Consider the following 24,465-nt stretch of genomic DNA (forward strand, 5'->3'; position numbering starts at 1 on the left):
CTGCTCTTGCGTTCTTCCTTTGAATTATCTGCTAGTATTTCAAATCTGGGTGAAGCTTCACAGAACATATGAAGCACTCAACTGTAAAACAGCAGCCAAGAATTCAATGGGAATTCAAAGCCGCCCAGAGACATGAGTTTGGGTGGGGTATAAATTTAATAAATAATAAATAAAATAAAATAAAAAATAGTTAGGGTTGTTTTTAAAAAAAATTGGAACTTTCCCCAAAAAGAACACTGAGCAACTGAATACTCATCACTGTATTACTTTTTTTCAAGCCTAGTCAGAGATTCACCTACCAGTCACCCAGAAGCTTCATGTATGGATGTAGTCAGTTATTCCATTTCATTTATTTAGTCTATCATATACATTCTATCAAGATATTTAAGGTGCCATATAATTTGTTTTTTCTATCCTTGCATGCATTCACACTTGTCCTCCGGTTTAATGTGTTCACCTAACATACTTGAGTGATACAATAAGCTCTTTGATTACAGGGATTGTTTTGTGCTATTTATGACTCTGCTTTAGACCAACAGGATCCTAATTCCTACCTGATTATCTCATGTGCCACAATAAACCAGCACAGAACTGACTAGTATTGACAAAGTAATTTCTGATATAGCAACCAATATAGTTTCTTAACTTTCAGAAAAGGTTAGTTACCTTTCCTCTTTCCTTCAGTATCAACTAAGAGTATAATTCACTAGTGTTACTTGGACATCTATATATTTGTAAAACAGATTTCTGCCATGCAGACACCCACCATGGCTAGTCAGGGGGGGGGGGGGCAGCGAGAATAGGAAAGAGTTTCTGCAGTTGGTAAAGATTCCCTACTTACAGAGAAATAATGGGGAATCACCTCCTCTCTCCCCCAAATCACCCTGAATATTGTATATGAATACTTTCAAACCACTAGAGAATATCCCCTGACAGCAGATGACAGCACATGGTGCTAGCCCTGGGCTTGCAAAGTGGAAGAGGATAAGCTATCTTAAAACAGCTCTTTCCCCCCACCACCATCCACCCAGCCAATACAAGGAACTACCAGGAATCTGGGGAAGCTGTCCTAAGGAAAGTTCATGAGTTTCATTTGGGCAATTGGGTTCATGAGGGCAATTGGGTTTTCCATGAGTTTTCATAGGCGCCACTTGTATTCCTTTTACAACATGATTGCCATTCTTATTTGCAGTGAATAGTCCTAAACGCTATGGTGTTTATCGATCAAATCCCACTATGCCACCAGCAGTTCTACAAGCACTGAATAAAATAAATTAAAAGCTGAACAGGAAAAATGTCAAGATCTTCTTTAAATGGTTTTGATAAATATGTTCTAGAATAACACCATTTATTGGCAAAGATATAAATAGCCAGTGTGATGGTTAGAATGCTGGACTAGGACCGGGGAGACCAGAGTTCAAATCCCCATTCAGCCATGAGACTTTGTGGGTGACTGAGTCAGTCATTTCTCTCTCAGCCAGCCTACTTCATAGGGTTGTTGTGAGGAGAAACTTAACTATGTACACCACTCTGGGCTCCTTGCAGGAGAGCAAAATATAAGTGCAATCAATCAATCAAATCTAGGATAACGACAGTTGCAATGTAAAGATAACACCACTAAGTTTAGATAGCTGGGCCAGCATAAATGCTTCCAGAATTTGTATAATATCAAGCACGACATTACACTATAGAGGTACTGTTAGATCCAGTTTTTAAGTCTTTGTTTGCTAGTTTCCTAATTAGGAAACAGACTGTGCCTTAAAAATAAACTGACATTAGTATCTCAGATTTGTAAGTTTACCAAGGACTAGAATACTACCTCCATCCAAATTAATATAGTACATAGTTTATTACAGAACTTCTTAAAGTGAAAGTAGATCTAAACAAGGATTAAGGGACACCACTTGTATTTTCTCCACTCCATCAGCTAATTCCAGCAGTTAAGCCCTTTTACTGTACTGTGCAGCTTTAATGCACTAAACATTTACAGTAAGTGGGTAATTTAGTTTGTTTTAATTTTATCACTGAATAAGGACAAGGCAAGTATATTCACAGGACATAAGCCTGGCATTTCAAAGACATACTTTCTACCAGATTCTAGTGAGTAATGCTGTTACAATTTGCAGCCTTGACTTACAAAATTTAATTATTGCACCATATTCTGAGATATCACAACTTATTAGGATTGCTCAGAAAGCAGGATGGATAAAAATAAAAGTAAAATTAGATTTTTGTAAATGTGATTTTTCATTTTGTTCATGTTTACATTTTGGCTGTAATAAACTTCTCTTTTTAAAATAATCCAATTTAAAATGAAATATCTTTTAACCCTCTTATGAAAAATAAAACAGTGGGAAAGGTATATTTGCCTGTTATACAGTATAACAATTCACATACTTATATTACAGCATGATTCTGAGGGCCAAAACTAGTAGTCACTAAAGATGCCACCCAGAAAAACCAGTACTTTTTCAGATAACTTTTTATTCCTGTTTTATGCATAACAACTACTTGCAACTGGCTCAGAGTCAAATATTTTCTTCTGCGCCATGAACCCTACCGCCCATTGAGATCCTCAGGAGAGGTTTGTCTGTTGCCACAAGCTTGCCTGGTAGCTACAGGACAGGACTTCTCTGTTGCTGCCCCGAGGCTTTGAAATGTACTCCCTGTTGAAATAAGAGCCTCCCCATCTCCTTTTAAAAGTCTGTTCACATCTGTTCACCCAGGCTTTTAATCAGACACTGTTTTAATAGGTTTTTAACATTGTTTTAAATTGTAATATTTTTAACCTTTTAATTTTATTTGTATTGTTTTATTGTAAACCACCCAGAGACGCAAGTTTTAGACAGTAGCAAGCATGACTTGTCCCCTTAGCTAAGCAGGGTCCACCTTGGCTGCATATGAATGGGAGATTTTATGTGTGAGCATTAGAAGATATTCCCCTTAAGGGATGGAGCCGCTCTGGGAAGAGCATCTAGGTTCCAAGTTCCCTCCCTGGCAGCATCTCCAAGATAGGGCTGAGAGAGATTCCTGCCTGCAACCTTGGAGAAGCCACTGCCAGTCTGTGTAGAGTAGACAATACTGAGCTAGATGGACCCACGGTCTGACTCAGTACATGGCAGCTTCCTATGTTCCTATGTCAAATAAATAAATAAAATTTAAAATGGTCTTTTTATCTTGACAATTTAAATTAATCCACCACATCAGAAAGGTTTGAGATCTGCTTCTCACAAAAGAATCCAATTTTGATTAGGTGAAAGAGTTTGCCTTATAGCAAAACAGAAGTCAATAAAAAATTAGACTAGCAGTCATATTGCTATAAGGCATAATTTCTAGAACAGATTCCATTTGCACAATTATTGTGCAAAATACATATATTTTAAAAGTCACATATTATTTAGAAGAATATGAGTCTAAGAAATAGCCCACTAAGATAAACAACTCCCCCCACCATGCTACAGCAAACAGAGGACTACTATACTTCATAGGGACATAGGAAGCTGCCTTCTACCATGTCAGACCATTGGTCCATCTAGCTCAGTTTTGTCTACACAGACTGGCAGCAACTTCTCCAAGGCTGCAGGTAGGGGTTTCTCTCAGCCCAAATTCTGGAGATGCCAGGGAGGGAACTTGGAACCTTCTGCATGCAAGTGCTTTTCCTGGAGCAGCCCCAACTCCTAAGGGGAATATGTATGTGTTTATTTATTTCATTTTCTATCCCACTCTTCCTCCAAGGAGCCCAGAGCGGTGTACTACATACTTAGTTCTCCTCACAACAACCCTGTGAAGTAGGTTAGGCTGAGAGAGAAGTGACTGGCCAAGAGTCACCCAGCTAGATTCATGGCTGAATAGGGATTTGAACTCGGGTCTCCCCGGTCCTAGTCCAGCACTCTAACCACTATACCACACTGTAACAATGTTACAGTCCTCAAATGTAGTCTCCCATTCAAATGTAAACCAGGGTAAACCCTGCTTCACAAAGGTGACAATTCATGCTTGCTACCACAAGACCAGCTCTCCTCCCTCATTGACAAACTATTGTTAACCTAAAAAAGCCCTGCTGAATCAGGCCAGCCTGTCTAGTCCAGCATTTTGCTTCACAGTGACCAACCAGGTACGTCTGGGAGGCCCACAAGGGAAAGAGGGTAACTAAAGCAAGTCACTATTTGTGAGCATAAGGCATCTGGCTGTTCCACTGATTGTTATAAGTGACATTTTAAAAATGTTAAATGTGCAATAACCAACACAGCATGGTATCTGTAATTGAAGAGTACTGGTTGCCTGCACTTCTGATTTTGTATTGAAGTACCAGCTTGGCAGCCGAGGCCACTCAAGCAAATAATGCCCTGGCATCTCAGGAACCGGATATCCTTTGCAGGGAATTGGACTAATTCTTTAGGGACAGGCCTGATTTCAATGGATTTAGGCATAATTCACTCTGCAGAAGATCAGACTGTTAGTCTTATCATTAGCTTATCCAAAAAGAATGTTAAGGAGGCACATACAAGGTAACTTTTCAAAAGATGTCCCTATTCAATTGTCATGAGTCAAGAGTGAATTTATCACAGGAATGAGATAGGTCAGACTCAGCAGCTGTCACGAAATGGACTGGGTGGTGGATTTTTCCTCAAAATAATTGGAGAAAACCATGATATTATTAGTTCTACAGCACTTGTCATGTAAAATTGTTTTACAAATATTGTGTATTTTATCCTTGTAACAGCTACAGGAGATAGATTAAGTAGAATAGTAGTAGTTTGGCCAAGGCCAGAGACCTTCAAAGAGAGAGGATCAGTGATGTCCTCCCTTGGCGTCTCTGTATGTCTTTTTTTAAGACACACAACCCACCACTTTATGCGCTGTCCCAGGCAGACAAACAGCAGCTTGCATCTGATTTGAAATAGTACCAGTCAATAAAGAGATCCTTTGTCCCACAAAGGATACACACACACACCGTCTCACACAGACCATACAAGGGCCACACCTAAAGAAACTCTCACCAGCAGCCAATGCCATCACAAGGCCATTCACTGCTTCAAATCAACAATCAGAGAGAGGGTGAGAAGGAAGGCCTGCAACCTTGTCCTTAAGGGGCTTGCTTCCAGCCCGAGTCACAGCTTGAGGGGGGGGGGCGCTCAGGACCAGCATCTGTTTTCAGGGGTAGAGCTCAACCCTGGAACACATGCAGTAAGAAGTGATTAAAGTATCTGTAAACAGATTCAAAGTGAAGTCCCCCTCTCTTGGTAGCTACAGAAACCCTATAGCTCAGAGACGCCGGGAGAGCTCCCAGAATGGCATTCCCCATACAGATCTGAAACCCAGCATCGCCCCCCGCCCCGCCCTTTCCGAAAGGCAGCATTGGTTAGGAAGACTGCTCTGTCTCCAGAGCATCGAGTCATCCTGGCTGTTTGTTAAGGGAGCAGCAGCGCGCATCCAGAAGTCCGGCCGCGCCGGGTTCTCTCAGACGTAACAGACGGTCATCTCCTTGGCCTGGGAAGGGAGGCTAGTGAGTGGGCATGATGATGCCGATGATGCAGCAGCATCCCTACTCCCCGCCCGGGTGAGCGGATGACGGCGGTGCAGCCAGTCACACCCACCGAGGCGCCACGAAATGTGGAGAAGGGAAGAGGACGCGAAGCGCCAGGGGGGACCCCGGTTCACCCAATACGAGGAAGGCAGGATTGTCCTCCTGCATTCACGCGCGGGGTGGGGGCGCAGAGGACGACCCCCGCCCCCCGCCTGCCTCCTCCTCGCCCTCAAAAGAACTAACACTCACCACAAGGGCAAAACGGGGGCGCACGAAGGAAGTCGCTCTTCCCAGGGACTCGGTTTAAGCTCTTGCACCCCTTTCAATGGGTTTGCTATAAGGGGTGAAAAAGAGCTCCCTCGCTTGCTCCCTCTCGCATCTGGCCAGTGTCCTTCCAAGAACCCGCCTCCCTTCATTCACATGCCCCGGAACTCACAACCGGTCTCCTACCAACCTCATCCGCTGTGGCTGCGGCGGCGGCGGCAGCTGGGCGGCGCGGGCTGAACAGCTGACACTGACGTAATGCGCCTTAGAGAGCGCGCGCATTGTGTGTCGTCCCCCCCCCCCCCCCGGCTTCCTCTTTCTGTGGACGACGTGCGCGTCGCTGGTTTCTCTTCCGTTCCGTTATACGCATGGCAGTTATTGAGCCGAGACTAGTGCGAGCTCTATTCTTACCCCTAATCTCCCGCCGCCTCCTCGTGCGCAACCGAATTTTAGCGTTCCGAAGGCCTATTGGTCCCTCTGCCCCTTAGCTTCACCCATCGCCCCCAATTTCCCCCCGCCGCGAAGGACATTTTCCAAGCAGCAGCAGGATGTATCTCATATTTGAGACCCATACGCGCACAGCAGCCCCTGCTACCAATCGCTATGGGAATGCTACTGGTCTTCCCCTCTGTCCTGAGCGAATATGGAGCTCCCTCCCATGATACAGGGAATTGGGCATCAGTGAAGTATTTTGATTGATTGATTGATTAAGTGCCGTCAAGTCGGTGTCGACTCTTAAAGACTACGTAGATTCTCTCCAGTATGGTCTGTCTTCAACTCAGCCTTTAAGGTCTCTCAGTGGTGCATTCTGAAGTATAAGGAACCATATCCTTCGATTCTTGTTTTAAATTCCCGTTCTCTTTAAATCAAATTTAGAGATCTTCATAACATGTACTGTTGTTTTCCTTATATAGTTCCATTTGTGTACATGGTACCGAATGCTATTAAAAACCCAGCCCTGCCTTAAAGACCATAGTAGTCGAAATTTCTGCAGTGAGAGAAGAGAAAGAAGTGTGAGCAAATGGAGTTATATGTATTTAGCTTTTGTTTCAATTGGGACTGCAGAGTAAAGGGTCTGACCTGCCAAAAGCTTCACAGAAGATATGGATTTTTATTTTTATTTTTTTGAAGGAAGGGTCAAACAGCACTATACAGGAATTTTGCAAGGGAACCCCTGGCATAAGGAGCAGCAAGGAAGAAAAGCCGGAACTGTAGGCTTTGGTCCTCCTGGCTCTCCTGTTCCTAAATTCAAGAAGGCAGTTTTATAGTGAATGCTGCATTATGCTGCAGGGAACCAACTACACTCCCATGCTTATGACTGCAGCTGACCAGGTACAACAGCATACCTACCAACATGTCCCTATTTTTCCATTCAGGTGAATGGGAAGATAGGGACATGTTGGCAGGTATGCAACAGAGAGTAGAACTCAGTGTCCTAGCTATATCACAGAAGCTATTCACAGCATATTCAGACCGGCTCTGCTTTTGGAAGCTCAGGTGGAGGCAGTGGCCAGGGGTGCCTTTGCACGGCTTCAGCTAGTGCGCCAGCTGCGTCCCTTTCTCGAGAAGGCAGATCTGGCCACAGTTACCCATCCCTTAGTCATGTCATGGCTGGATTACTGTAACGTGCTCTACGTGGGGCTGCCCTGGAAGAATATCCGGAAACTACAGCTAGTGCAAAACGCAGCAGCTAGGGTTTTATCTGGAGCTGCCCGGTGGGAGCACATCACACCCATTCTGAAAGAGTTGCACTGGAGGCCAGTTCATTTCCTGGTCCAATTCAAGGTGCTGGGTTTGACCTTTAAAGCCCCTAACGGTTTTGGCCCAGGGTACTTGAGGGACCGCCTGCTCCCAAGGGTTGCTGCCTGCTTGACAAGGTCATCTGAGGGGGCTCTACTCCGGGTGCCAACAATGAGGGAGGCTCGGCTGTCGTGCACTCGGGACAGTGCCTTCTCAGTTGCTGCCCCCAGACTTTGGACTGCTCTCTCCGTGGCCATTCGCTCCTCGGACTCCATCACAGTTTTTAGAAAGCTTGTTAAATCTTGGCTTTTTATCCAGGCCTTTACATGATTGTTTTTATTGCTGCTTCTATGTGTTTTACTCACATATAGTTTTTATGTTTGTATTTTATAGATTTTAAATTAGATTTGTTTTATATGTTTAGCTTAATATTTTTATTGTCATTTTTATTGTTAACTTTTAACTTTTGTAAACTGCCTTGGGATTGTTTTTTAATGAAAGGTGGTATATAAATTTAACAATTTAACAATAAATAAATACTCAATTCATTTCATTTGAAGAGCAAGACATACTAGTAGCACCATGAAAATCCAGACAGGACAAGCCTCCCTTGAATTTGCTTCTTAATCTGTCTTTATGGTTGAGCCAGCCCTGTTGTTGTGCCGTCGAGACGGTGTCGACTTCTGGCGACCACAGAGCCCTGTGGTTGTCTTTGGTAGAATACAGGAGGGATTTACCATTGCCATTTCCCGTGCACTATGAGATGATGCCTTTCAGCATCTTCCTATATCACTGCTGCCTGATATAGGTGTCTGGGAAACACCAGTGGGGATTCAAACCAGCAACCTCTTCCCCCCCGCCTTTATTAAAAACATTTTTTATTTTATATCCCGCTCTTCCTCCAAGGAGCCCAGAGTGGTGTACTACATACTTAGGTTTCTCCTCACAACAATCTTGTGAAGTAGGTTAGGCTGAGAGATAAGTGACTGGCCCAGTCACCTAGCAAATATCATGGCTGAATGTGGATTTGAACTCAGTTCTCCCTGGTCCTAGTCCAGCATTCTAACCAACGCTGGCTCTTTCTCCCTAGGCAAGTTACTTCCCCACTGTGCCATTAGTTGGCTCATATAATTCTTATAGTTGAGTAGAAAAGGGAATCTCATTTACAATTTGTAATTTGCCATTTCATAATGCTGTAGGCAAGAAGAGCTCCATCTGCACTCATTGCTCCCAAATATAGAAAGTGGCACAGTGGCCACACACAAGCAACAGGTGCTTCCAAATTACAACAAAAATCTGGGTTTTCGGTTATCAACACAATACAGAGGATTAGTGTCAGCTGTCGATCACCGCAAGAGCAAGAAAAAGCCGCTCCATGAAAGTTGTTATTTATTCCCAATGCATTTCAAAGTAATCTTTCCCAAGGTAATGTTTTTACTAAACTGCTGGGGGGTGGGGGTGGGGAGACTTGTCTCCCATACGGCTAAGCTGACTCACTAAGGAACACTGCCTGGGCACTTCACGTCAACTAAGGAGTGAGAAGTTAGAACCATTGCTGGTGGGAGCACCAGGTGTCCTCTACTGTTTTTTCAACAAAAAAAAGAGAGGAAAGTTTCTGTGTTGTCTTCTAAATTCAGTCTCATGAGCCTAAAACAAACAGGGGATGTACTACTTAAAACTTGTAAATGTGCAGCCACCAGAATTGTGTGGCTGGCTGCTACTCCTTTACGAAGTTATCTCACAAGGCAGCTGAGTTATCAGCACGCTGATCCAGGCCCACAATAACTCTTCCTGATTTTTGTCCAACTGCTGGCTGAACCATGTAGATCCATAGCAATTGACATTCTGAGTGTTCCTCAAAACAATTTTCCACGTGGATTCTTCACAACTTGAGCATATTTTTCTCTCAGTGCGAGATAGACAAGGGCAAAAAGTGGGGATACTGCTCTCCCAAACTTTATCTGCATAAGGACTGAGACAGCTTGCTCACATCTCTTACTTACTTATCTCCATACCCATGAAGGGCCTGTTGCCCTGACAACAGCACTACAGTTCCACCTCTGCCTGGCTCACTCAACCAGGCCACCTTCCATTGCTCCAGCAACCCCTGTTTTCTCTAGGGCCATGGAGGCTCTCCTTGTTGGGCCACTTGTTTCCTAGCTTTCCTTGTTTGGCCACTTGTCTCCTCTACCAGTCTGATTCACTACTATTCTCCATTTGAAATATACCACTTTTCCCTTTCTTAGATTTATGCAGCACAATAAAGAGGGAAATCCTGTAACAGACGGAAACAAAGAGTCAGTAGACATTATGTGCAGATGCATTCAACTGAAATTTCAATGCACTGTTAGTCTGAGCTTCCATATAAGCCTAATTGAAGACTTAGTCACAATGTCTGCAATGTCTGCTCACTCTGCTAATACATGTCACAATGTATCAGCAGAGGCGCTGTTACCCCTTGACGTCGGGGCCGAAGTCCAGGGCCTCCACAGCCCCTGGAGCCCCCCAAATCCTCTTTAGTCTGTGCCGGGTGGTGTGGTGGTGCGGAACATGATGATGCTTACTTTGCAAGGGAGGGGGGCCTCCAAAGACCTTTAGGTCCCGACTCCAAAATTACCTAGGTGCACCTCTGTGTATTAGCTGTCTGTTTCCATGTTATTAAAAATGGTGTGGTAGCTTTATGTTGTTGTGTGTGAATGCCTACTAGGAAAAACTAGTCTGAGTCATCTAGCTGGCTTATTTCACTTCTAATCAAATTGATATCTGGACCAAATTGTCTGGAGGCAACAGTTTAGTGTAAGCAACTGCTTTGCCAATGAACTTCCCTGCAGGCAATGTGGTTGCTTACAGCAAATGATGTAGGGGTGATCTTACACATTTGCTGTCTGAAGGCTGTATGGTTCCTCACAGCAGAATTTCATGCTTGGCATGCTGAGATCCTGTGAGAGGATCAACATATAATTGAAGCTCAGAGCAGTCAACTTGCAAATAGCAGTTTCCCAAATATGCCAGTTCATTATGCAAGAGTTTTAACTGCTATGAAATAATGTGTGCTTTGCCAATAGCCATGTCTTCGCAATTTATAGTCCTGTCACAAACCTTGGAACATTTGTAATGCATTTTTTAATTATTAAAAATCACATTGTGAGTTCTTTAAATCCAGACATGCTGTAATTCATTTCATTCTGATATATATCCTTGCCTTACTGCAGTTCATTTCACTCATATATATTCCCCTTGCTATTTGTTAAGATTCATGAACACATAATTTACTTCATTTAAATCTAATATGATTTCTTTCTCTCTTGCCCACCTCATCTATAGTCTCTCAAATTAGAAACCCTACCGAATGTAAATATCTAACATTTTTATAACTCAGTACACACATGAGAAGTATAAATATACATACAAGATATTAATGTGCAGCTCTGGGTTTTAATGTTAGCAACAGAATAACAAAACGTGTTCCTCAAGAAGCAGCAAAAATGTGCTGTAGCGGGAGCATAGCAAGGTTGGGGTGGTCCTGGGGACAAAAAATGAAGATGGGTCCATGCCTCACCCCACCCTCTTCTTTGGAGAGATAGGAAGGCTGGTGTATTCTGTCTAGTAATCTTTTATGCTGTGTTGTTGAGAAGTTTGTCCCAGTGGGGATCCTCGGGGTGGCGGGGTGGAGTCAGAAAAAGGAAGGGAAGCAGAAGGAGAAAATAGAGTTGTTGCTGAATAAATCTTTAGTCAAATCTACTTAAGTTTTCTTTTTATAAGGGAAGCAGTTATAAAACAGGGGGAGAACTAAAAGTAATGAGTCACTCAGCCAGCAGGCCATCTTCTTTAGGGCCCCAGGGACATTTATGAACATAGGAAGCTGCCTTGTATTGACTCAGACCATTGGTCCATTTAGCTCAGTATTGTCTACCCTGACCAGCAGTGGTTCTTCTATGTTTCAGGCAGAGGTCTTTCCCAGCCCTTCCTGAAGATGCTATGGATTGAACCTGGAACCTCTTGCATGCAAAGCAGATATTTTACCGTTGAATTTCGGCCCCTTTCCTCCTTGTTCAACTATAGCTATGCCTCTGTGCTCCTGGCCAGTATGTGTTGTGCCCACTGTGCAGATGCTGTGATTGACTACCGCAGGGGTTCCCAAACAGTGCAACTGTTTGCAACAGGAGTTTAGCAACTACTGCAGGGGCTCCCAAACAGTGCAACAGGGGTTAGCAACTATAGATGTTGCTAAACTACAACTCCCATCATCCCCAGCTATAATATATTGTAGTTGTAGTTCAGCAACATCTGGAGTACTACTGGTTGAAAACCCCTGGTCTAGTGCATAGGCTGTAGCTGTCCCTATTTACTGGAATCTGTCACTGGTAAATCATTGTCCCCATTTTTAGCCTACTTTCCAGTAGGCGTATGAGATCACCAGGCGTTCTGTGTGTGTGTCAGTGTGTCTCGCGCCGCCCCATCAACTTTGCAGCGCCTGGACCAATATGAACCAAATCGGGTACAGGTATAGGGACACATAGGGACACCTCAACAGTGTGCCACAGCGGCAGCAGCTTTCATGTTGGCAGTACTGCTACTACTACTACTATGATGACTGGTAAGAGCTTGATTTAATTTAATGCTAAAGTCACCTCTCACCTCCACCCCCCACCTCCACCCCAGCGCTACCCTGACTATGTTATGATTTTTTAAAAAACAAAACAAATCTGGAACACCCAGACTGTTCCAAAACAGAACAGTTCTGTTCTATCAAAACACTGGGTTGCCCCTGGTGTTCCAGCCGGAACATTCCAGTTGTTTGGCATTCTATTCCAAGTCAGAACGGAATGCCAAATGCTTTCTGTGCACACTTCTAGTAGAATATTGAAACAACCCAACTATGCTGCTGCTACTACTACTACTACTATGAACATTTATATACCGCTCTTCAACCAAAGATTTCAAAGTGGTTTACATAGAAAAATAAATAATACATAAATAAGATGGTCCTCTGTCCCCAAAGGGCTCACAATCGAAAAAAGAACATAGGGCAGATACCAGCAACAGGCACTGGAGGGATGCTGTGCTGTGGGTTGGAAAGGGCCTATCCAGCCTCTACTCTCCCCCCTGCTAAGTATAAGAGAATCGGCACTATTAAAGGTGTCTCTTTGCTCAATTAACAGGAGTACCTGCTAACTGATATGGTAATTATACCATACCAGTATAATTCTGCATTTTGATGCCTCCCTTTGAAAAACAGAAGTATGAGTCCAGTATTGGGCAATCTGGCATTCACCTACAACACACCTACAATACAAGATAAAGCCGTCTTTATTATGAGAATGAGATGTTGCTACAAATATGTTATTTATTGTATAATTGTGCTAGGAATATATTTGCATTCATGATGGGGCCTTTGTTCATTAATTAATACAAGGCCTTATACAATAATTTCCTATAACAAACTGAACAATGTGCTGTAAGGAATCTGCTTGACTTAATGTCATGCTTCTACCAATTCTTACTATAGCAGCATCTTCTGATGTAGAACTAGTTGTTCTGGTAAGAAGTAATCTGCCTAATTTCCTGTCACTATAATCCTAATTGATAATTACCATCCTCACAATTTAGCCTAATTCAGTCTTAAACATTTACATGTCCACCATCTTGAATTGGGGTGCATGACATTATCACAAACTATGCTGTTGATTGTGTCCCTATGTGTCACTCACTACAACTGTACCAAATTTGTTTCAAATCCATTAGCCAGTCCACACGTTACGTTAGCCCACTTGTGCTTCAACTGTTCACATGTCTGCCATCTTGAATCAGGGTGGATAAACCAGTTAGGTGGTTCACAAGTTAGCCAACTTGCACCTCAAATATTCATGCATCCACCATCTTGAATTGGGGTAGACAACATAATTACAAAATACACCATTGAGGTGTCCCTATGTGTACCTACAGATGTAGCAAATTTGGTTCAAATTGGTTAGGTGGTTCACAAGTTAGCCCATTTGTGCTTCAAACCTTCATGTGTCCACATATTGAATCAGGGTGGATGACATCATCACAAACTACGCTGTTGAAATGTCCCTATGTGTCCCTACAACTATACAAAATTTGGTTCATATTGGTCAAGGCATGAAATTGATGGGGGCAGGGGGGCACACACATGGACACACATACAGGGTGATCTCATAAGCTTACTTTCCTTAAAGAAAGTAGGCTAAAAGAGAGAGAGAGATGAATATGATGGATATTTATATACCACTTTCCAACAAAAGTTTCCAAAGTGGTTTACATTTAGATGGATAGATGGATAAAATTGCTCCCTGTTCCCAAGGGCTTACAATCTAAAAAAAGAAACCTAAGATAGACACCAGCAACAGCCAATTGAGGGAGGCTGTGCTAGGGATGGATAGGGCCAGTTGCTCTCCCCCAACTAAATAAAGAAGCTTGCCACTTATAAAAGGTGCCTCTTTGCTCAGTCATCAGGGGTTAAAGCAAAATCGGAGGGAAAAATCTATATAGCCTAGCCCAAGTGCTGAAGGACATTTTAAAATCGTGTTTTGTATTTTCATACAAGACCATATCTGACCCTAATCTTTCTTATGGGTCATTGTAAAAGCATCAAGTGATACAATAAGTGAAAACAAACTTTTTTTCAATTACATTTTCAGGATTAAATGGCAACATAAAAGGTGCCTCTTTTTATAGGCTGTATAGAAATCGAATAAATAACAAGAACAACAACAACAACAACATACCTGGAAAAATAACTAGTTACAAGAGGCAGATTATGTGATCACCTTTCCCCCCATTTGTACTAGTAGCACTTAAGATGTGTAGTGGCCAGGAATTTAGATAATATTCAAAATAATTTCCTATCAATCAGAGTTTCACCTTTTCACAATATTCACAATAACTCTAGAAACTATTTGTGTTACTTTTGCTTCTCACTGCACACTCCCACAAACAAAAGCTGAGCACTGCTGTAATATATATTCAGTAATCCACAAACCTCCAGTTTAACATGAAAGTTAAGATGCTTTCCATTTTCATTCGTGCTCTAAAAATGTGAAATTTCAAGTTAGGGTGCCCACTTTAATTTCCACACTATTTGTTTGTTTGTTTGTTTGTTTGTTTTTACATTTATATCCTGCACTTCCTCCAAGGAGCTCAGAGCGGCATACATGGTTATTTTTTATCCTCACAACTACCCTGTGAGGTAGGTTACTATGTAAGCTGTAAAGTCTTTGTACAGTGTCATATATTATGGTGGCTTTACAAATAAGGTTACATGCACCCACACTTTGCCTTGAACTTTCAGCTGGATATTAGCCTGGGGAGGGATGAATCCAGACAGAACTTGAACATCAGGCAGAAATTCATCAGGAGCATCTCTAGCAAGGGACTGGGGAAGCTATATCTTTACACATAAGCTCCATGCAGCCACACTTTGCCTTGGTTTTTAACTGGACTAAATATCTAGGCTGTGAAGTCTTTGTACAGTCTTGTGTATTATACTGGATTTATAAATGAGAGTCCATGCAGCCATACTTTGTCTTGGTCTCCTTGTTCATAAGTAATACACCTCCAGTGTAGAACCTCCATGTTGAAAGGCAGTGTATCCCAGGTTAGGCTGGGGTGGGATGCATCCAGAAATAACTCCAACAGGTGCAGCTTCCCCAATCACTTGCTAAAGATTCACATGATGATTTTCTGCCTGATGTTAACATTCTACCTGGATGCATCCTTCCCCAGCCCAATCAGCAGTAGACTGCCTTAGAACATGTAGGTTCTACATTAGAGGTATACTGCTTATGAGTTGGCAACCCTACCTTGCTTGTGCCCCATGCCCACCACTCTGTTCTGGGAGTCCTTCATCTTGTATGGATTTAAAAAGCAGCAGTTGCTGCTCTGGATATGTTTACATGGTCACCATGGCAATGGCATTCTGACTGATTGTGATGGGGGCTGGAGGTCCTGCTGCCATCCTTGGGCTCTCTGGACACCGCCATTGGCAGAAGGACTTTCTTTCCTGCTGGTCATGCCAACCATTTGCTGTTATTTGTCCTTACTGCATGTTAATCATGGTGGTGAGGAAAGAGTTCAGGCAGTTTCTACTGAGCAAAAAGGCACCTTTTTAAAGTGGTGATTCTCTTTATTTATCAGGGGGAGAGCAACTGGCCCTATCCACCCCCAGTATAGCATGATTTGGGAGAAAAATAGATCACCAGGGGTTGAATTTGGGTCAAGGTGGAGAATTCTAGGATCTGAATCTGTCCTGGTCCCTTGAGGGTGACCCAAGTGGGCACTAACTCACCCAGTTCATCTCGGCTTCTGACCCAGATGGATTCCTGCTCTCTTTTGCAGGAGGGAGACAAAGGATACCCACTACTATGCACTTTGGGCATCCTTGAAGAAGTTCCTATGTCTCCTGTCCAGTATGATATCCTGCTCCCTGTGGAGTATTAGGATCAGCCCTGGATTAACCATAAGGCAAAACAAGCATGTGCTTAGGGCATCAAGGGAAGGGGGGACCACAGAGTTCCCCCCCCCCAGCTATCATGCTCTTAACTCTTTCACTGAACATAAGAACATAAGAACAGCCCTGCTGGATCAGGCCCAAGGCCCATCTAGTCCAGCATCCTGTTTCACACAGTGGCCCACCAGATGCCACTGGGAGCCACAGGCAGGAGTTGAAGGAATGCCCTCTCTCCTGCTGTCACTCCCCTGCAACTGGTATTCAGAGGCATCCTGCCTTTGAGGCTGGAGGTGGCCCACAGCCCTCCGACTAGTAAGCCGATGGTAGACCTCTCCTCCATGAAGTTATCCAAACCCCTCTTAAAGCTACCCAGGATGTTGGCTGTCTCCACATCTCGTGGCAGAGAATTCCACAAGTTGATTATGCGTTGTGTGAAAAAGTACTTCCGTTTGTTGGTCCTAGATTTCCTGGCAATCAATTTCATGGGACGATCCCTGGTTCTAGTGTTATGTGAGAGGGAGAAGAATTTCTCTCTATCCACTTTGTACACACCATGCATGATTTTATAGACCTCTATCATGTCTCCCCGCAGTCGTCTTTTTTTCTAAACTAAATAGCCCCAGGTGTTGTAGCCTTGCCTCATAAGGAAGGTGCTTTAGGCCCCAGATCATCTTGGCTGCCCTCTTCTGCACCTTTTCCAGTTCTACAATGTCCTTTTTTAGATGTGTTGACCAGAATTGTAAGCAATACTCCAGGTGTGGCCGCACCATAATTTTGTATAAGGGCATTATAATATTAGCAGTTTTATTTTCAATCCCCTTCCTAATGATCCCTAGCATGGAATTGGCCTTTTTCACAGCTGCTGCACATTGAGTCGACACTTTTAACGTGCTGTCCACCATGACCCCAAGAATCCTCTCCTGGTCAGTCACTGACAGCTCATATCCCATCAGCATATACTTGAAGTTGGGGCTTTTTGTCCCAATGTGCCTCACTTGCCAACACTGAACCACATTTGCCATTTTGTTGCCAACTCCCCCAGTTTGGAGAGATCCTTTTGGAGCTCCTGACAATCAGTTTTGGATTTCACTGCCCAAAAGAGTTTGGTATCATCTGTAAATTTGGCCACCTCGCTGCCAACTTCTAGATCATTTATGAATAAATTAAAAAGCACTGGTCCCAGTACAGATTCCTGGGGTACCCTACTTTTTACTTCCCTCCATTGTGAAAACTCTCCATTTATACCTACCCTCTGTTTCCTGTCTTTCAACCAGTTAGCAATCCACACATGTACTTGTCCCCTATCCCATGACTGCTAAGTTTCCTCAGGAGTCTTTGATGAGGAACTTTGTCAAAAGCTTTTTGGAAGTCCATGTATACTACGTCAAATGGATCACCCTTATTCACACACTTGTTGACACTCTCAAAGAACTCCAAAAGGTTTGTGAGGCAAGATTTCCCTTTGCAGAAACCATGCTGGTTCTGCCCCAGCAGGGCCTGTTGTTCTATGTGCTTTACAATTTTTTCCTTGAGGATGCTTTCCATCAATTTGCCTGGAACAGATGTTAAGTTAACCAGCCTGTAATTTCCCGGATCGCCCCGGATGCCTTTTTGAAAATCGGTGTTACATTTGCTACTTTCCAGTCCTCCGGTACAGAGCGTGATTGCAGGGATAAGTTATATCTTTTGGCAAGGAGGTCAGCAATTTCACATTTCAGTTCTTTAAGGACACTTGAATGGATGCGGTCTGGCCCTGGCGATTTGTTAGTTTTCAGATTTTCCAGACAGTTTAGAACATCATCTCTTGTCACTTCTGACTCAGTTCTTTAGCCTCCATCCCTGAAAAGTCTGGTTTAGGAACAGGTATATGCTCTGTATCCTCTGCCATGAAGATGGACACAAAGACCTCATTGAGCTTCTCTGCAACCTCCATATCCTCCTTAATAATCCCTTTCACTTCCTCATTATCTAATGGTCCAACAGTCTCCCTGGAAGGTTTCCTGCTTCTGATGTATTTAAAGAAGTTTTTATTATTTACCTTGATACTTTTAGCTAAATGTTCCTCAAACTCTCTTTTTGCCTCCCTTATTGTCACCTTGCATTTCTTTTGCCACCTTGCATTTCACTGCCACACTCAACTCAAATCAACTTTAGTCAATTTTTTGTAATTGTTTTTATCTGCTATGTTCGACTTTACTCTGCATTGTTAAAAAAAGTTTTCTTTGGCTCGGTGAGCAACTAAAGTTTCAAGAAACTACTAAACTATGTATCTGAAGTAAAAAGTCATTGATTTGCGAGATTACTGTAAAGAACAGTATAAAATATTGATAAAACTTCACGTAAAAGATGGTTGTATGTTATGATATCTGACCTTGAAGATGAAATAGTTTTCTCAATCATTCCTTCTGTTGCAGCTATTTATATGAAATTATAGGCAGCGGAACTGTTTTGTTTTACCTTAAAAAATTTAGAAGAAAACTTTTTAAAAATTAAATAAATATTAAGGTATAAGTAAATAATTTGCTTGAGTCATAATGTCTTGTCAGTTAAGCAATGGAGGGAGCTGAGGGGGGGCACCATTGTTCGGCTGTGCTTAGGGCATCAGTTGCCCTTAATCCGGCCCTGATTAGGATTGATAGTTAAGGTTACTATATATTTATTTGTATAATACCTCAGCACTCTCAAGAAACATGGCATTCACAGGGTTTCATAAGACAAGAAAGACACTTCCCTGCTCACCCGGAGCTCCCAGTATAAATTCTGTTGGAAAAACAGAAAAAGGGAAGGCAAAGGCAGCTATGAGGGAAACAGAGAGAAATGAGGAAACCATGCTGAGCAAATGCAATCACTCCTACTTCGGCTTGGGGTGAGGATGCTACAGGAGCAAAGAGAGTGAGTGTCTCATGTACACAGAGGTGTACCTAGGTAATTTTGGAGTCTCGACCTAAAGGCCTTTGGAGCCTCTCACCCCAGCTGGAGGCCACCCCCTGCAAGTCAAGCATCATCCCCCTAAACAAAACAAAACAAAACAAAACAAAACAAAACAAAACAGAGAGAGAGAGAGAGAGAGTATTTTTAACATGTGGGTTTTCTGAGGGCACAAAGCAACTGAACTCACAATAATATCTATATTATTAATTCTCCAAGATGGGCCATGCGTGGGGACGTGGTAGAAAGGAGGTGATTGGCTGACAGAGTTTGCAAGCAGAAGCACCTGACTGGGCAGTGGGGATTCCATATGCATATAGGGAGAAGGAGCCTGTGAGAGCAGAAGCACCATGGTGATTGGGTAGTGGGGATTCCATATGCAGATAGGGAGAAGGAGCCTGTGGCACTGTGGTGATTGGACAGTGGGCATTCCCTATGCAGATAAGGAGGAGGAGCCTGTGATGGTTAAAGTCAGTTGGAATGCAACTGACCTGGTCGGAAGATGTTCTTGATTGTAGAGAAGAGGAATCTATACATATAAAAGGATAGCAGGCAGGGGTCTGCAAAAAGATGGGTTGTGAGGGAGGAAAGAGCCCCTTCAGGAGAAGGAGGATGCCGTTGTGTGAATTAAATGAGGAAACAAGATGAACAAAATCTGTTAACTCAGGGAGCGAGGGAGGGAGAGAAAAAACATGAAGGGAGGGGGAAGAAAGAGTGGGGAAGAGCGAGTGGCGGAGAGAGAAAGAGAAAAAGAAGGGAGGGGGAAGAGAGACAGAAGGAAGGGCAAGGACGGGCCTGAGCCTGTCAGCAGCCTGAGGGGAATGAGCGGCCATGGCAGCACTAGCAGCAAGGAAGGGCCCAGTCAACCACTGCTGCTGTTTGGGGCTACCGAGGCCATTGTCAGAGGGAGGCAGTCAGGCAAGGGATGGGCCTGGGCCTGTCAGCAGCCTGAGGGGAATGAGCGACCATGGTGGTGGTAGCAGCGAGGAATGGCCCGGTCAACCACTGCTGCTGCTACTGGAGGGAGGAGCGGGGTTCAGGTGAGGGTGGGGAGGTCTTTGGGGATAGGGGGCTGCCGCTTGGCCAATAGGCAGCAGCAATGCTGCAGCCATGTCCAAGAAGGGTGAGGGTAATGGAAGCAACGGGATGGAGGAGGAGCAGGAGTGCAGCTCAGGTGAGGGTGGGGAGATCTCTGAGGTGAGGGGAACAATCAAGTACTAACACGCAGATGCTCTAGAGTGCGCGAGAGTTCCAGCATTGAAGCTGGAGAGAAATAATGGCTGCGGTCAGGATGCAGAGGTGGAGGGCCGGCAGGCAAAGCTCCTCCAGCCAGAAGAGATGGGTGGACAGCAGGCAAAGCCCCACCGGCCAGGAAGAGGAGGCGGTGGCGGGGAGAAATAATGGTGGTGGCGAGGAGGTGGGCAGATGGCGGGCAAAGTCCTACCAGCTGGGAGGAAGAGGTGGGAGGCGGCGGCGGGAAGGCCTGGCCCCGGCCCGCCCAATGGGGAGAGCTGCAGGGGGAGAGAGCTGCGGGGGAGGGGAGAGCGAGCTGCGGGGGGGGATGCCACAGCCTCAGTGCACAACTGCACAGATGCTCTGTGCGGGGTCAGCTAGTAAGACTATAAAACAGGTATATTTATTCAAATATGCATTAGCAGAAACATTTCAACACGCAACTTAACATATTCCCATCCTACATATTTCTTTCCCCACTCTCTGCTCTGTCTCTAAAGCACCCAGCACAGGTCACAATCACACCCATAGCCCGGCGCAGTGTGGGCCCATGGTATGGCACAGCAGCCACACCACCCAGGCCATACTAAAGAGGATGTGGGGGCTCCTAGGGTGTGTGGAGGCCCTGGACTTTGGCCCCAAAGTCCAGGGGTGAGAGCATCTCCGCATGTATATTTAGGTGCCCAGAGTTCACAATAAAGATGGGTGAGACTCTGTGTGTATGGAGATGGAGATACACTCTAGTCTGCTCTGTCCGGAGACACACTCTAGTCTACACACTTTAGAGACTGCATTGTGCTGGTGCACCTGTTCCACAATCCAGTTATACATAGATTCCAGGTGAGTCCTGAAGTCACCCAAAAGATGATATCAGGGGCGTAGCTATAATTGAGTGAAAGGGTTCAAAGAACATGGGCCCCCAGCTCCCAAGGGCCCTCCAGCTCCATCCCTCCCTATTTCCTTCATTATCTCCCTCACTCTGGGGGGCCACCAGAGAGAGGGATGAACACGGGCCCCCTCTCCCCCAGCTACGCCTCTGGATGACATTTGAGACTGTTGGTGACTGCTTAGTCAGAGCTGGACCTCATGGTGCCTCCACCAGTGCTTTCAGGGGAAAGAAAGCAGCCAGGACTGGGGGCAATGAAAGGCTCTCTTCTGAGGCAAAAGAGGGTGACAGAGCAGCAGCTCTGCACATGTGAAGGTGCCTGATGCTGAGTCAGACCATTGGTCCATTGTTGTCTGCTCTGACTGGAAGCCACTCTCCAAGGCCCCAAACAGGGGAGCTGAGATCTTTTCTTATTCTGGGGTATTGAAACTGGGACCTGGCATGAGCTCTGGCACTGAACTACAGTCCTCTCCCTTAGCGCCACAGTTGTGGTTGAGGAGAAAAGGGGGCACTTAGCCAGGTGCTGCAAATCATGCCAGAGGGTTCTAGGAGTGAGATAAACTACATGTCCCAAATGACAGTAAAGGCACAAGAATCCCCATGCTTTGGCCATCCTATACTTCCTGGGGGAGGTTTGTTGCCTGAATGTCCTGTCTGGAGGCACCTGGCTGTCCACTCTTGCAAACAGAGTAGTGAACCAGAATGACCAGCAGGGCTTCTTTGCTGCACTTTGACTTTTGTCTCCCCTCCCCCCGCCGCCGCCGCCCGCTCTCACTGCCTTAAAGCCACAGGAGTGTGCTGATGAGCACTCAGTGACTGTAAGGGCCAGATGGTCTCCTGTTTCGGTGGTAAGATACGTGGATCCAGTCTGTATATGGAAAGGCTGGACATGAGAGCAAGGGAGACCCCATTTTCAGCTGTAGTAGAGGAAGTGTGGAACAAACCCTATCTCTGAAGGTACAGGTTGCTTGATAGGATGGGATGAAATTCAGGGTTGAACTAAATATCACTCATGCAAGCACAGAAGACCCATGATACAAAGGAGCTGCATGGGATCTTTTCAGAAATGATTTGAGACTGAGAAGTGCAAAGAGGGATCTGGTGTGTGTGTGTGTGTGTGTGTGTGTGTGTGTGTAACTATCTTCCACCTCTTGCTTTTCCATTCTGCTTTCCTTCCCAAATGGCTTCCTCCCTCCCTCCAGGGTTCCAGACTTCTGGTTTTTTATGAACTGCAAACCAAAACCCCAGGGGAGGGGAAATGAAGCCATCTGGGAGCAGAATTAGAGTGGGGAAAGTGATGGTTGGGGAAGGATTCTGTACTTTTTCACTTATGCCACTTCTCTGTTACAGATTGCCCCCTTTCTGAGTTTGATTTGCATGCAATTTAGGCATCAGGAGGGTAAAACACTGGTATGCATCAAGTGGCAAGTGAGTCTTTCCAGCAAATGTACTGACTGTCCCTTGATCTAAGAGACATATATCATTTAAATTAAAGCATCATCCCTGAATGTGGAGCCTCAGGATCTCATACTGCACAAAGCATTACCCTTTCTTTGGATTCTCTGACCCCCAAATTGTCTGTTACTTTTGACAGCGTGATCCAACCCTACTCCCTAGTGATAGATGGAATATGGATTAAGGAAACTGGTGGAATTTGGTTCCTCTTGGGGACCTAACTACATGCTGAGAGGCATATGCATTTCTTTTCAGAATGAATGGATACAAATGGGTCCCATTCATATTTGTTTCCATTCACTCTGAAGCAAATGCATCCCAGAACAAATGGCAATGAACTGAGGTTCCGTTTTTGAACTCCCATGCACTGACATTTGTTTTAATAATTGGTTTTGTGATGTACTTGATATCCCGCTCATGGCTCTGGCCCTCAGAGGTAAATTAGTAACCCAAATTAAGACCTATCCACAAACACACACACCCCTACCAAATCTCTGCCATTCAGACCAGAACTGCTTGAAAAGAGTAAAATATTTATTTAATGTACATGACACCAGGAACTGGCATTCAGTTAAAGGAAATTACTTATCCTGGTTGTAGTATAAGAAGGAATAAGTTATAACCAACATGCTTCTTCTATCAGATTTCTTCCTCACCAACCTCTTTGAGTCAGCCTTTATCCTTCAACATTCATTCTCAACAGCCATTCCCACGTATCAATCACTCTACCCTTCCCAACCTTCCATCTCACTGTCCAGATTTCACTCCTTGTTGCTATCACTCATCCTTCTATTAGTTTTCTCTGGGATAGAAAAGAAGAAGAAGAAGAAACACAAGAAACCCTATATTGTAACTTAAGTGTGGGATCTGTACTGGAGTTCTAAGGTGCAAGCACCACCTTCCAAAGCTATTTTCCTGGATATATGTCTCATAGCATTCTGCTATTGCAGTGCATTATTATTAAACAAACAAAAAAGAGTCCTCTCCCATGACAGTCATTTTGCAAACAATGCAGTTTGATGGGAACATTGTGGGTCATATGATTAAACCAGATGACCACAGGTAGGTGGTAGCTACATTCTAGAGCTTTTGTCTGGACCCAACAGTGAAGGTAAGAATGCACTATTTCTTTGTTATAGGAAAAGAAAAATGAGAACAAGATGAAGATAGATGAATGATAAATGAGCTGAATGAAAAATAAAAATGAAAATCAAATGAAATGATTTTTTTAAACAGGTCTCTAAGAATACCTTGAATCCATTATCAACAAAAAGCATTAAGAGAACAGAAAGTGGTCCTTTTAGTCAGCAACACAGCTGCAAAGGCCCAATTCTGCATGGGAGTACAGTGGGAGATTTCCCCCATCTCAGGCAGCCACACTCCTGTACCAAAACAATTTTCCCTGTCACTGTTTTGAAATACAATGGAACAACTTCTAGTCCAGCCACCTAATGGTGCAGCGGGGAAATGACTTTACTAGCAAGCCAGAGGTTGCCGGTTCAAATCCCCGCTGGTATGTATGTTTCTATGGGAAATACCTATATCAGGCAGCAGCGATATAGGAAGATGCTGAAAGGCATCAGCTCATACTGCGCTGGAGATGGCTATGGTAAACCCCTTCTGTATGTTCCCAAAGACAATCACAGGGCTCTGTGGTCACCAGGAGTCGACACTGACTCAACAGCACACTTTACATTTTCCTTCACTTCTACTTTAAGCCCATCTATTAAGAACCCATTCAACGAAATCTTCAGTTTGGCCCAAGAAGCCCTGGAATGATCCATGTGAGCACTAGAGTATCCATTCTTCTCTTCTCTTTCATTCAGAGTTCTTTTACCCCCGCAAAAAACCCCTATAGTTTCCAACATCAGGACTGAGGATGAAAATTTGAACCAGGAATATGGCACAAGTTCTGAAGTTCTGAGTATAATGGCAGAAGTTATCTGAAGTTCTGAGTATGTA

The 24,465-nt window shown here is 44.1% G+C and overlaps 1 protein-coding gene across 13 annotated transcripts in view; it reads right to left on the bottom strand.

Annotated features, from left to right (window-relative positions):
- Window positions 1–24,465, bottom strand: part of CCSER2 (coiled-coil serine rich protein 2) — a 178,563-nt gene that overhangs the window by 81,551 nt on the left and 72,547 nt on the right. For 8 of the 13 annotated variants that reach the window (XM_053306803.1, XM_053306795.1, XM_053306797.1 and 5 more), the window contains exon 1: window positions 5,777–5,975. The exons of 1 other annotated variant lie outside the window; for it this stretch is intronic. The gene's annotated coding sequence lies outside the window, so the exon portion shown is untranslated. Of the gene's footprint in view, window positions 1–5,776; window positions 6,103–6,202; window positions 6,305–24,465 lie in introns of those variants that run through there. 4 more of the 13 variants (XM_053306802.1, XM_053306796.1, XM_053306798.1 and 1 more) reach the window with 4 other exon arrangements.

Source organism: Hemicordylus capensis, chromosome 3, assembly GCF_027244095.1.
Source record: "Hemicordylus capensis ecotype Gifberg chromosome 3, rHemCap1.1.pri, whole genome shotgun sequence".
Lineage (NCBI taxonomy): Eukaryota > Metazoa > Chordata > Lepidosauria > Squamata > Cordylidae > Hemicordylus > Hemicordylus capensis.